Consider the following 13,931-nt stretch of genomic DNA (forward strand, 5'->3'; position numbering starts at 1 on the left):
CAATAATTCCTGTATCACGTGCTTAGTGCCTGTCTTTGGTGCAGTGATGTCCTCCCCCTGTATCGTTCTGTGTCCTCTGTAGTGCAATCTCCAGCGGCTCTTCACTAGCTATTGAATGTCACAGCACCGCTGGTTAAAAATATTGCTTTCTTTCAAATCCCTCTCAGTTTATACATGTGGATTTAATGTAGAATTTATTAATGTCATGCCCTTTCTGGGATGTGCCTAATTATGAGAGAAAGGCTTGAAGGAGAATGTGTCACAGAGGTGAGGTTATATAGCTGTTTCATCTGTCAACACTTTGAAACTGGTTCACATTGCTCGCACATCAGGGCTCTTACTGTTGGTGATTAATCAATAGATACCTCTCCATGCTCGCCTCTGTTCTCCCCTTTCCTTTTTCAGATGGGAAATTGATGACAGGCTTAGAAAAGGACAGCCTTTGAAAACGCTGTCAAAATGTGTGTGTTTCTTCGGGACGGATTATGCCACCCTTTTCAGAACTTCCAAAACACTTATCTGCCTCCAAAAGTGCTAAAGGACCATCTGAAAGTAAAAAAGTCATAATTGAAGATGAAAATGCTGGCTCCTTGCCCGTAGGTTGAAGGCTGTGCAGGTGTAATGTGGTTGTGAATGCTTGGAGGAAATGTAAAATGAAATCTCTGAGAATTTATGGTTGTGGAGCGCATGCATCGGAAAAGGTCATAGCTCTGTCATTTAAAAAAAGATTTCAATAAATGGTTGGCTCTGTCTCCTGTGAGACACTCAAACTGTACGGCTGGCTGGGTGGAGCCGGTGCGCTGGTGGAGAACAGAGGGAGAGAGAGTGATGGAGCACATCCCAAACACCCTTCCGGAGAAAGAATACCCTAGTTAACTCTTAACACCCCCGGAGATCAGGCATCCACCGCAAGGCCAGAATAATACTGTATCGCTGGTGCAGCTGGTGAGCATTGTTGACAGCATTGATCCAAGATCCCTCATTACAGAATGAGAGAAACCCCTTCAGCAACGTCACCCTGGAGAGGGATGGAGCCAGGCAGGGGGATTGAGACAGAGAGGGGGGGGAAAGTAACGAGGAGAAAAGTGGAAAACAGAAGAGAGATGGGAAAAGATAGAGAGAGCACTTTAGAAGAAAACATGGGTAGGAGGAGGCAAGGGACGGAGGGGGAAATAAAGGAAGAAAATCAGCAGCGAGAATTGCAGAAAAAGAAATGAGGAGGATAATTGTTAGTTTCTAGTTACAGCAAGCAACGTTCACCTTGTGTTCAAAAGTGGAGGGATTGATCAGCGGCCAATCGATCACAGCCTACGAGAGGAACACAGAGTTCCGAGGAGAAAAACTGTCTTGGCTTTGCAGTTTGCATGTACGAGACTAAATAATGCTCATTGAAACTGCCTCCAGCTGTGAAGTGAAGTAGTGCAGGGATACTTAAAATGCGATATTACTGCCAGGGCTTGAAGTAGCATTAAGGCGCAGATGCATTACGGATGTATCCCCTGTCCCATGACACTATGTAAAGTGTAATATATCCCAGCCGTTCAGGTTTAAAACAGACGTGTCACACGGCGTGCACGCATGCTGCTTATAATTAGGGGAAAAGAAGGGCTACGGACAGCTTCCCATCAAAGTTATTCTCACCAGACTCCATTTTAGCATTCACGACCAGCAACAGTAGTAGCTTTCTTTTTCCACTCTCACATCGCTTTTATGGAGTATCAGCTCTAAATCCACCTCTGTGCTCCCCTTCACTCCCTGTACGCTCAGCTGAGCTTCCATGTCGTCCAAATAGGGCAGGAATAATTGGATCAGCAAACATGGTCTTATGGAGATGGGGCTCTCCTATTTGTTTCCACTGACATTTTTTTTCTCTGGATGAGATACTCTTTAATTAGGTTATATCATTTTAATGCAATTTACATTATAATCTGATGACATTATGCAACTGGCATTATGTCTGAAATGCACTCTAACCAGCATTATAGAGCATCTGTGGCTCTAATGATGCTTATGATCCGATAAAATGTAGACTGGGTCTACACTGCAAACTTTCCTTACCATGAAAGCCCCATGCGTTAAGGCCCAGACACACCAAACCAACATCAGAGAACAAGTGGCGACAAAGGCCGACTTGCTTTGCCTTGTCTCAGCCAAAAAGTTGCACCTGAACACATCGCAAAGACAGTTAATGACCAATGTGAGCGTACATTCTGTGCCTGCATGAGAGGAAATAACTCTCCCCTCGAGCAGACGGCGGTAATCTGTAATCTTCATTCAAAAAGGGAAACCAGAAGACCAACAGGACGGATTCAAGATGCTAGTTAGCCAGTTAGCACATTGACAACACAACCTGATGCTGAAAGAACAAATTATATTTACCATGCCCTAGCAAACAGTAACACAAACAATTAGAAACCATTGCTGCTAAAGAGCCGAAAGGCTACACAACATAATCTTAACCAATTTAACAAGTTTGTTTTGAGCTCACTTCCTGTTGACTTTTGTTTGCTTTCCTCACTTCTGTTTCTCCTCTCGTGCACTGAGCTGAACTTCTAACCAGAGTGATTTCTCTCACCAAGGGGTCACCTTCGATGTTGATTCATTATACTGAATCAACCGAAAAAAGCCAACAAGGGTCGACGAATGCCAACAATGTGGGACACACCAAAAAAACTTGGGCGTCAAACAATGAATTACTGAATGAGCCTACCGGGCACAGGCCTAGGGGCCCAAAGTGACAGACGCCCCCCGGCCTTAACCTGCAAAAAGTCAGTCAAATTAAAATGAGCACAAAGAAAAGCAAAGGCACTGCAAAGTGTGTGTGTTTGTGTGTGTGCTCCTGTGTAGGAGAGGCGGTGGGGCCTTTTGCATGTCTGTGCCAAGGGGCCCATTATCTCACAGTGCGCCAATTGGACTGACACCTGACATTGACCAACAGCCAACCGTTGGCTTGGTGTGTCAGTGCCCTTACACTATAATATCATAGATACATATCAATCATCTCCAAACCACACTCTCATGATACAAAGTGTTACTCTCAGTTTCTATTGCCATGTTTTCCTGAATAATAAGTGAGGGCTGTGTCTCTCTTCCAGCAAGGCCAATCCTCTTCCCTTCTCCACCATCCATTATCTCTCCTCTATAGACCGTAATAATGAAAAAGAATCACAGTAAAATCTGTGACATTTCAAATCTCTGCATTGAGCTGGTTGTCAAGGAGATGTCTCAGTGAGATGTGTCGACCAGGAGAGGAACTGCTCTTTTAAAAGAGCGTTTACCCAGCCGCTGGAGGTGTAATGTGCCTGCCATTAGGACTCCGCGGGCAAACACGGAATCTCCAAAAACACACAGCTCTCCAACGTGGGGCTCGGAAACTCTGGAGGTCCTCGGACTGCTGATCAAAATCCATTACAATCTTCTGCAGCCATTGTTCCAAGAAACAGTCTCTTGCTGCGGCCTGGCAGCCACATATTGATAACCCACGTCCAGATGACAAACACACTGGTGATCTCTACGTCAGAAAAACACAAACACACTTGGACCCGGAGCTCTTTTCTCTCTCTGTGCTCCCTTGGATCATTCACTCTCTACCCGCTACTGCTGGACCTCCATTTAGAGAGAGCCAGTGATGAAACTGATGGAAAGTGCCAAAACCTATTGTTGATAAAAGATGCATACCGCTGTGTTGTGTTGGGGATAGAGCGAGACAGGCAGAAAGGCAGATAGACTGAAGCAGCTGTCAAAATGGTTGTTTGTAGCCCCGCGCGTACTGTGCTTTGGGGAAATAATAAACTGCATCATTAGAACCCCTGTCATTCACAAGTTGTTTGTACCAGCTACCGACTGGCTGTAAATACCCAATGCATCACACATACAGAGCACAGGTCAGAATCATTAGGTGGATAATTTAGGAAAGGAAAACATATATTATGTGATGATCTGCAGGTGTTATCACAAACCAGGCCCACTGCAGCAATAAATTACTGTCACATTTCATTTCCTGTATCACTGTACCTGCAGTTTTTGCTTTGCTTCTGTACTTAATTATATCATATGGAAACAATTTTTGCTCTCAGGCCTGTTGCTCATTGGAATAAATTGTTTTTGATATTTGGGGACATACTGCTGAAAGGTTACCAAAGCAGAAGCCCTGGCAGAAAATACCAAACTTGCACCATGGATTTATTAATGAGTCAGCATTCCAGCACAGGACAACAGTGCAGCCATATGGCATCACCTGAATGAGTCTAACTAGCGATCCAGACGACCTCCTGACGAGAGAGAGCCTGTGCATGTTTGTGTCTGTGGCCGGTCTGTGCCACACCCCCTTCTCTTCGGTGCGGTGGTATGATCCGGGGGAACGCTGTTATAGCGGCACCGAGCCTCAGCAGCAACAGCATCGCCCGTCAGCTTCCTCGGGTTCAACTGCGGCTAAACGCACCGCGCCGGGCTCCCTGTCACACAGCACAGCGGAGCTGGCTCGCGTACAGCCCCTGCAAGGAGATCCCTTCCTGCTCCCCGCACAAATCGTTTCGTCGTCCTCTATCGGCATTTGAGAGCGCGAGCATCATCAGCATCAGCACCGCCGCCTCGAAACCAGACCAGCAGGCACACAGAGAGGTGTCTCACCCACATCTTTTTCCTTTTTTTCCCCTCATAGCAAGGAGCACCGCGTCTCAAGTCATTTTCTACCGGAGGGGATTGCGCAGTCTTCAGCATTTGCAGGCTCCTTACAAGCATGGAATCGGACTAAAGGAATGGCTTTACGTCGGAAAGGTAAGCGCCACGTTCAGTTCTGGCCTTTCAGTGGGCTCATTGGAGGGGAGATCGGCTACAATGTTGCTTGGCTAAACGAGGCTTGGGTGCTGAGACAACGTGAGTTCACAGGAAATGGTTATTATCAGCTGTTCAGATGTGCTGTGTGTGTGTATGTGCATGTGTGTTGAAGACGAGAGGAGGCAGACAGAGGTAAAGAGGTATGTGTGTGTGTGTGTGTGTGTGTGTGTGTGTGTGTGTGTGTGTGTGTGTATGGTGCGGTTTTTATGAAAAGCAGTGCGCCTCCTTTGAAGTGTAGGGATGCAGACTTTGTGCATACAAAACCTGTCTGCTTGGCAACCAGTCTAAATAATGACAGTTCAGGTGCGGAGCAGCAGACTGCCTTTGCTTCATGTGTGCAAAGTGTCGTAGTCGTTTTGGTTCAGCAACGTTTGCAGCCTCGAGTTGTTTTGCTCCAGTTCTGGCTCGTCCACTCTATCTCCATCAGCACTAAGGTAGCCTAATGATGCCAACAGGGCCACCGGAGATCCAGGGGGTATAGATCTCTCTGACGCGTGCCTTCTGTCTTCCAACATCAACGCAGCCTACCGGGCCCGGGCTTCAGACACCACCACCACCACCACCACAGGTCCAACAGGCACGTCAGGACACATTTCAACACTGTGACCTGCTTTATTCTGCAGATAAATGTCTCCCCTTACACCTGAACTTCTACCCTTCTCCAAGCTGCTGAAGCCATTCCCTGACTAAATTATTGAACTGCATGATATTTATTTTTCCCCCCCCACATTGGCTGTGTTTAAATTGTGCACGGGTAAATAATTAACAGGCAGCAAATGCATTTTGATAAATCATAATTATTGTGAAGGCAGGGAAAATTGCACCAGGATGGATATGCTCCGGTAGATTTAAATTAGACCTCCTCACTCCTCTCCTTCACAGCAGATTATAAATAATTGCTCGGAGTAAACCACTGAAGGCATATTTCCAATAAATAAATAATTATATAGGGAAAAACAAATAAATAAATAACAAAAAATCCTGAGTAATTGTCTAAATATATTATTCCATTAACGAGAAAGTCTCAGAAAGCATCCCATGCTCTCACCCTGCATGGTTTGTTAATCTTGCTTGACTGGACCACGGGAATGGGAAGGATATCTTTGCATTTGAAAATGCAAATGCATTGTAATCAGAAACTACAATTTGTCAATATGTCTAATACATGGATCTAATGCACTACTCCTCCAGCCAGTGTGCACGTCTTTCTGTATTGATGTTTGGATTGTTTCACCCATCTGGCATACCTGTGTCCCACCATATTATTATAAGACCCAAAACCAGCTTTAGTTACAAGCCGACTTGGATGCAGTATGTTCTGTCAGTGTTGCATTGCGTGTCACTGCCCTACCTGACGCTGCTCACGATGATGCAGGCACCGTGTTTAATTCCTCCTCGGCCTGCACGATATTGATAGTGATGATAAAAATGAGGCAGCCTGTCTTTGCTCTTTGTGATTAATAGAGAGCATCTGTGCATGGAGGTTAGATAACACACACACACGCACTCCTTCTGTGTCTTTCTCACACGCAAACATACACACTTACAGTGCACACTGGAGAAGATGATGTAGATGTATGGGATGCTGCTGGGGAGGCTGATAATTGTAATTCAGCAGTCTTTTCTCCCACTGTACTGTACTGTAGCGTTGATGAGCTGTGTGTCATAGCTGGCGGCTGCTCGTGCTATTGTCTGGTGAAGTGTGTGTGTGTGTGTGTATATGTGTGTGTGAGCTTGTCGACGGACTTTTAAGGCCCCGCAGGTCTGCTGCATCGGAGGTGCTGATGAACAGTGATTAAGTGCATATTTTAAATGGCACCCCCATTATGGCAACGCCTTTCACAATTAGAGGACAGGTCTTTGAATTGAAATGTCACTCCACCAATTATATGCTGCGCACATGCCACTGATAAGGAATTGGCATTTCTGTCAGTCAGCCAGCTAACCACATGACTAATCAATCAGTCAGATATTCAGAGTTTTACACTTCAGCTTGTGCCAACACACTCTGGTTTCCCCTCAGCAGCAGTTAGTGGTCAGCGGTCGTCTCTACAGTAATTATCTCTTTCAGCTGTTGCACACTCACTTTTTAATTTTCAGACTTGTTGTTGTTGTGCATATGGCAGTTTTGTTTTTTTCTTTTTTTGGAAATCCAGAGGAGCTACTCAGCTCCTTGGCTTGGAGCCCCATTATAATTTCAGTGCAACTTCCTGACAATCCAGGCCCCGGAGTGGCGATTGTTAGGATACTGGCGTTTTTACTGTCAGCAGATCCCATTGTCCTGAGTCAAGAAACCACTAACAAAAAAATTCTTCGCTCGTGTCTAATAATTTGTGTTTTTCTGAGATTTGAGTGATATTGCATGGTCTTTGGTTAGCACAGTGCTGTGCGAGACAGCGGGGGAGTTCTTTTTGTTATCCAGCCCTGCATTATTTATGAATTTTCATTCCAGGAATGCAGTTGCCCCTGGCACTGTAATGCTCCTTTCTCCCATGGAATCGCTCACACACTTCCCTTCTGCCCCACAAGTTTGCTGCAAAACTACATTTCCTTAATAAAATTGGGGTCATGAATTAGTGAGAGGACAATGTGAAATGCTTCAGAGGTTGTTTATAATATTGAGTACAACACTTAGTGCTGCAGACAGAGTTGAGGCTCGCAGGCGATGTGAGGCCCAGTGGGAGTTTTTATCCCCCTGCCCCCCCCCCTGCTCTCCCTCTGCATGTCCATCATATGGTAAGAATGTAATTGCTGGAAAAGCATAAAATGTGTCACAGTGTTCGCCACCCTGCTGATAATTTCAAAGTAAAAGAACCCATGCCAGCCGGGTAATCAGACTGCTGGACCACTAGACTTCCACACACACACACACACACACACACACACACACACACTGAGACACTTAGAGATGTAACCATTGTACAACTTCAAATATTTACCTTCTTGCTGCAATACTGCTCCATCCTCAAGAGGAATTGTTTAACAAATCCTGCAGTGCTAATTAGGGTTTCCTCTGCAGTAAGGAAATTGCCAGTGCTGCGATTAAAAAAAAAAAAAGTGAAACACAAAAGCAATATAATATCACCAAATTACCCTATAAAAATCTCATATGGTAGTATGGGCCCAGTGTTTACAGTTGTGTTTACAATTAATGCTCTTAACACAGTAAAGCATTCCTGACAGCGTAGCTTGTTTACTGATAATATGCAATGAATATGAAAAGCTTTGGTCCAGTATATGATTAGCATTTTTTAAAAATAATTAACTCTTTACAACCATAATCCCCGTTCATTTTGTACACCTAATGTGTGTTTCATAATAAAGAGGATTTCACAGCAACACTGGGATTTCTAACTCTGATACAATACCTTGAAAATATCGATGTTCTATACTGCTTTGGGACAATTGGCATTGAGGACACGCACTTTAAAGTTTTTATAAACAGATTAATATAACAATGACTTTCCCTTTCCTGGTTAGTAGCAGAGAGCAGCAGAATGACTGTAGTAAACATTAACAACAACAGAGAAAGCTCAGCTGGTACCGGTGTATCGATCCCGCAGATAATGAGTATTGAAACTCTTTCAAATATTCATTATGAATATGTATCAATACATTTATATTTTCAGTAGTGCAACCAAGATGTCTCCTGTTTGCTTTCTCTTATTTTTGGCACCTTTTCCCACTATGATAAAAATATTTCTCCCATCAGCAAGCTTTTTGTCTCCTTTGTTTTTCTCCCCTCCATATGATAAAGTATCCAAATGAAATAGCTTATTTTAGTGTTGAAACCAAAAGCGGGACCAACAGCAGCAACAAGGAAAGGGACAGAAATAGTATCAAAACCGAAATCACCTTCAGTCACCAAAGTTGCAAACAAACACATATAGACACACACACACACACACACACACACACGCACACACATGCACACACACATAGAGTATATGCCCGAGGCGTTCTCCTTTAAAGTATTTGGCTATGTCTCAACTGGCATCTCCAGCTCTCTATTCTCTCTTGTCTTCTTCCATCGGGCTATGGGCAAGAGTCAGGAACTATATACAGTTAGATAAGGAGCAGGGTGTTATGTGAGATTTGTATTGTGAAAATGCAATCACAGCTTCCCTTCACTCTCCCCTAGCTTCAAACTCCACTGCACCCCCCCCCAAACACCTCCCCCTTCTTTCAAATTCTAGTCAGAAGACAGAAGGATCAGAGCCACGAGAGGCTTACTGGTCAAGCCCACTCTACTTCTCTTTAAAATATGAGATTAATTTGTCAAGAGGAGTGTGCGTGTGTGTGTGTGTGTGTTTGAAGAGAAGTGCTGATGGAACGCACCTAGCTAGAGGGCTGAGCCAGTGGATCTGATTTTAGTGTGTGGTCATTTTTAGGACTTCATTTGCGTGTTGTTGTATTGTCTTATATAAAAGGCTGCAACTAACAATGATTTTTATCATCAACTAATCTCCTGATTATTTTCTGAATATACTTATTAATTTTTTAGTTACAATAGTCCAGTGGTTCTCAAACCTTTTCTGTCATGCCCCTCTTTAGGAGCCGAAAAAAAGTTCATGCCCCCAACCCTGGAATTTTTTTAATCAATCTTTAGCAATAACTGGGGAAGCAACTAATAAAATAGGATCCATTTTGAATTTTATTTAAAAAAGGTGCATGATAGCATCAGAAAACTCTTTTCGTTTATTTTTTCTACATAAATCATGTTGATTTAACTGTCTTTCACTACATATTTTTGCCCTGGTCATCCGTGCCCTACCTGCAGTTTGAGATCCAACACCAAAGTCCACATGAAAAGATGGAATAATATTATTTTTGCTTGAAAATTATATTAAATTCCCAATTTTTTCTGCAATTAATTTTCTGTCAATCGACCAATGGCTACAGTTTTAATTAGGTATATTGCAGGGTGTTTCTTTTTTTCCCCACCTCCTCTGTGAACTTCATAGGTGTTCTTTTTATTCTGTTGGACTGTGGCACTGTGCTGTTGTTCATTTTATTTTGTCCACCCCTTGTGTATACAGTATATACACCAAAACTGTGTGCACTATTATCACACACACACACACACACACACACACACACACAAAGCCGATGCATGCACACCTACAGGGACACATTTCTCACCGTGAAATTTTTATTAATCAAGTCAGTGGACAACTTTAGAAGAAGAAAAATCAATTTTTGTTTCTTCCCCAATTTATTACCACATAAATTGTCCTTCACTTCACAGTGCACGTCTTGGCGTCAGTGTCAAAATAATTAAGTTGAAATCCATTATATTTGCGTTGACTTTATCCTGCTTTTGTTGACACGGGGGGACAAAAAGGGAGTCGCCGCTGGCCGGCTTTGACACTGACAAGATGTACCGCAGCATTTCACCTTGACTCAGATCAATACAGGACAATTATTAGGGAAGGATTCTGTCAGGATCTATCAAATATTTAGAAAAACTTGTTGCGCATCATCAAACATCAAGGCAACTGTTAATTAGATTGTAGTAGCCGTTGTAGCAGAGTGATTGATCTGGAAGGGAGTTGACCACACACCTGCTACATATTAGCCCACAATGAAACACCAACAACACACTACACACCAACATCTGCACTTCAAGTTCATGATTAATACCTCAATATGAATAAGTTGCATCTGCAGCTTTGTTGCATGCCTAAGAAGTGATTTATTTAGCAACATAAAACACAGTGACGGTATACTGTACATCTCTCCTCTAAACGAGTTCATCTATTTCCTGCTGACTGGTAAATAGCCTCATGTGTATCATCAGTAATATTCATAGCTCTACTTTCTAGATGATCATGAATTATTAACTCATAGAAAAGATGAATAGCTCCAAAACGGTGCTTGATGCGTCTCTGCTGGAAGCCATGTTTTATACAATACAGTACGGTACAGTACAATTGAGTTCAATATGTTCTTCTACGTGTTGCAGGGGAGTTGTTTTGTCGTCAAGGTTTAATTTGAGGATGAGTCTTGATCCACCGTGAACTCTGGGATGTGCTTCAAGTATGTGTATCATCGCCCCGAATTGACTCCGAATTGCAGAGACACATATTCTCCGCTGATTGCAAGCCAAAACGCCAAGCCAAGCTGCACAAAGAAAAGTGATCCGAGCAAAGAAATACCCAATATCTACTCCAAGAAAATCATGGCAGCAGCGTGCAGCCATTTTTTTCTCAAGTATAGCAGACCTAATACATGTTGTCTCCAGATGTAACAATCCTGAAATCCTAAATTTTACAGTGCGCACTGCATGTCATCCTGACCCGATGTGCCTTGAAGAGGAATTGTTTGGAAAATTCACATTTTGCTCTATAAAATGTTCTCAGATGACACAATGATTCATCTGACAAGCAACGAAATGAGAAACAGTTAAGGAACATGTTCGGTGCTGTTTTGCTGAGCAAATTTAAAAATAAGAAAGGAAGGAGGCTGCGATAGAAAATATGATACAGGATAAATGAAAAACAAAGCACGGTATATGATATTGAAGAGAAAACTGCTTAAAGTGACTCCCTGCCATTTCCTAACTGCAAACACATTTTACAGTATGTGCTATTGATTTCAAGCTTTGTTTATTTGTTGTCTAGAAAACTGTGACTCCTCTTTGCACTGATATGCATCTCACACATGCATCAGGCAAGACCTTCAGGGCCAAAAACATCGCTTCGATTTCTAACATCCATAAAACTTGGTGAATGTTTGAATTCCTTTTATTTCACGAGGTTAACCAAACTGGATGGCATATCCTTGAGAGGCATTTATGTGTTTCTGTGCAGCGAACAGACATATGGAGGGAATGCATTCAGCCCACACATGTCTGTCTCACTAGCTTACAAAAGAGCACCACCAAGACTGCAGTGTGTGCCCGACTCAGTCGTGTGGCCTTTGAGGAGTTGCTTCATCTCTTTGTTGAGAACATTTTTTTCCTGTGCAAGGCTGATGAATGCTGCCGTGTCCTTAGCATCTGTGAGACCAAAAGAACCAGAGAGGAGGTGAGGGCTGAGAACAGATCTGAGGAGCAGGAGGAGCCGTGGGGAGCACTCAGGACTTTTGGAGTGGGAACATCACCAAAAAAATCCTGTCTCTCATGCACTCCTGGGTTCCTCCAGATGACAAGCGTCACATTATAACAGTGTAGATGGAAGATTAGCCCACTTAGCATTCACAAATCAATCTGCAATGCTGCTCAACAGCTACTAGATCTTTTCAGCTACTCCTCTGCAGGGCTAATGCTCTTTACTCACTCATTTCTCTCTAATCAACAACTTAATAAAGGAGATGCGCAGGAAATACTGTCTAAATCACTAATCGCCAAATCCAATTTTTGGAATCAATGCAATTGATTTATCAATTAATTCTGCATCTGTAATGCTGCCACTTCGCCTTGCTTTGGGTGTTGGAGGTTTTAGCGGTCAAATGCATTATTGAAAGAGGCTTTTTACCAAGCAGTGGCTGATGCAGAGAGCTTAGGAGGTTGTCAGTCTTGATGTAAAGCTTTATTTGCAAAGCGAGTTAGTGTGAACAGCCTTTTAGTCCTGCTAGGAGGACAGTGACATGTATTTATCTTGCGAGAGAGGAGGAATATCAAATGTGTTGAATAAGGCTTTGCCTTGTCAGGAATATTGATTAAGTGGTTTTGGGTGGTGTCTCCTGCTCCGTGTGTGTGTCTGTGTATTTCTGGTCAAATGCGTGTGCCCCTGCATGTGAATGTGATGTTGTGAATGTGCACATGAGGCATGTGTGCCGTCACATATTCCCATCCTTTTGTGTTTTTTGTTTGCTCCTCGGCCTTGTGGGGAATCAGTAGAGGGCTTAAGATCAGAGAGAGGGAGTAGAAGTGGATATCATGAAAAGAAAGTGGTAGTCTGGTAAGAAGCAGTGGGGGGAGGGAAGCTATACCTTTCATAAGATTAGAGCTGCAATGGGTTGGATCATTTCCACTACATGTCTGGAAAATTTTCATGGGAAGTTAAGCTTGGGAATATGGGAATCTTAGCGCAGTTTCAATATAAAAATCATACCTTTAAATATTCATCTTTCTTCGGGGGGGGGGGGGGGTCTGCGGAGGTGGGCCATATGGCCCTGTAAAAGTATTACAATATTTCAGGGTATTTTTTGCAATCATGATATTCTTGACAATATGACAAATTAGTAAAATAAATAAATAATTATGTATTTAAGAACATAGAATTGCAACAAAGTAAATGATAGTTTTATATGTTAACCTAACAGTTTGTGTTAAAAAAAATGATCTCTCATTTCTTCAGTTTGTGAACAACTGTAACTCAGAGTGAGATTCAGATTCTGTATACAATATTAATAGTTCAACAAAATAAAATCTACCACAAGTTACACATTTAAACAGCTCCTGAATACGAAATAAAGAAGAAAATTGTACCCTTAAAGGGAAATTTCGGTTTATTTCAACCTGTCTCCTATCGTCCTATCGGCTATTGTTTCAAGTGAATAGTGACATACAGATAATAGTTAGCATGTTAGCCGTTAGCCTAGATACAGCCATAGTGTCAGACCTGTTCAAACGTAAGTGAATGGGCAACCTTCAAGTGCAAAGTTAGTCCACTAAACAAGCTTTTTTCCACAAAGACCGCCTCATATCGTTAGGATAAATGTCGGAGAACATATAGAAAACGACATGTAAACGTGTTGTCTTACCTTACTGGTGTGGTGCCATGTTTGTTTACCATCTAGGTTTGCTTTCCAAAGTGCAGCCGAAATATCGCGAGAACAAGCAGCGATCTCATAGCGTGCCTGAACAAGCAGCAACAGCTGGAAGGCAGAACCGGACAGTAGCCTGAAAAGTTCATTCATTCCTAACGATATGAGGTGGTCTTTGTGGAAAAAAAAAAGGTTGTTTAGTGAACTAACTTTGCACTTGAAGTATGCCCTTTCACTTACGTTTTAACAGGTCTGACGCTACGGCTGTATTTAGGCTAACGGCTAACATGCTGACTGTTATTTCTATGTCATTAGTAACTTGAAACAAATTTAGGACGATAGGAGACGGGTTGAAATAAACCAAAATTTCCCTTCAAATCAAC

The 13,931-nt window shown here is 42.8% G+C and overlaps 2 protein-coding genes across 2 annotated transcripts in view; one reads left to right on the forward strand and one right to left on the reverse strand.

The window, feature by feature from the left end:
- Window positions 1-13,931, reverse strand: part of LOC125894881 (type-2 angiotensin II receptor-like) — a 366,195-nt gene that overhangs the window by 139,189 nt on the left and 213,075 nt on the right. The window lies entirely within an intron of this gene.
- The window catches only part of tenm1 (teneurin transmembrane protein 1), a 210,995-nt gene continuing 201,404 nt past the window's right edge, over window positions 4,341-13,931 (forward strand). Inside the window, exon 1 of the mRNA XM_049586530.1 lies at window positions 4,341-4,776. The gene's annotated coding sequence lies outside the window, so the exon portion shown is untranslated. The remainder of the gene's footprint in view (window positions 4,777-13,931) is intronic.

The sequence above is a fragment of the Epinephelus fuscoguttatus genome, linkage group LG9, assembly GCF_011397635.1.
Source record: "Epinephelus fuscoguttatus linkage group LG9, E.fuscoguttatus.final_Chr_v1".
In the NCBI taxonomy this organism is placed as follows: Eukaryota; Metazoa; Chordata; class Actinopteri; order Perciformes; family Serranidae; genus Epinephelus; species Epinephelus fuscoguttatus.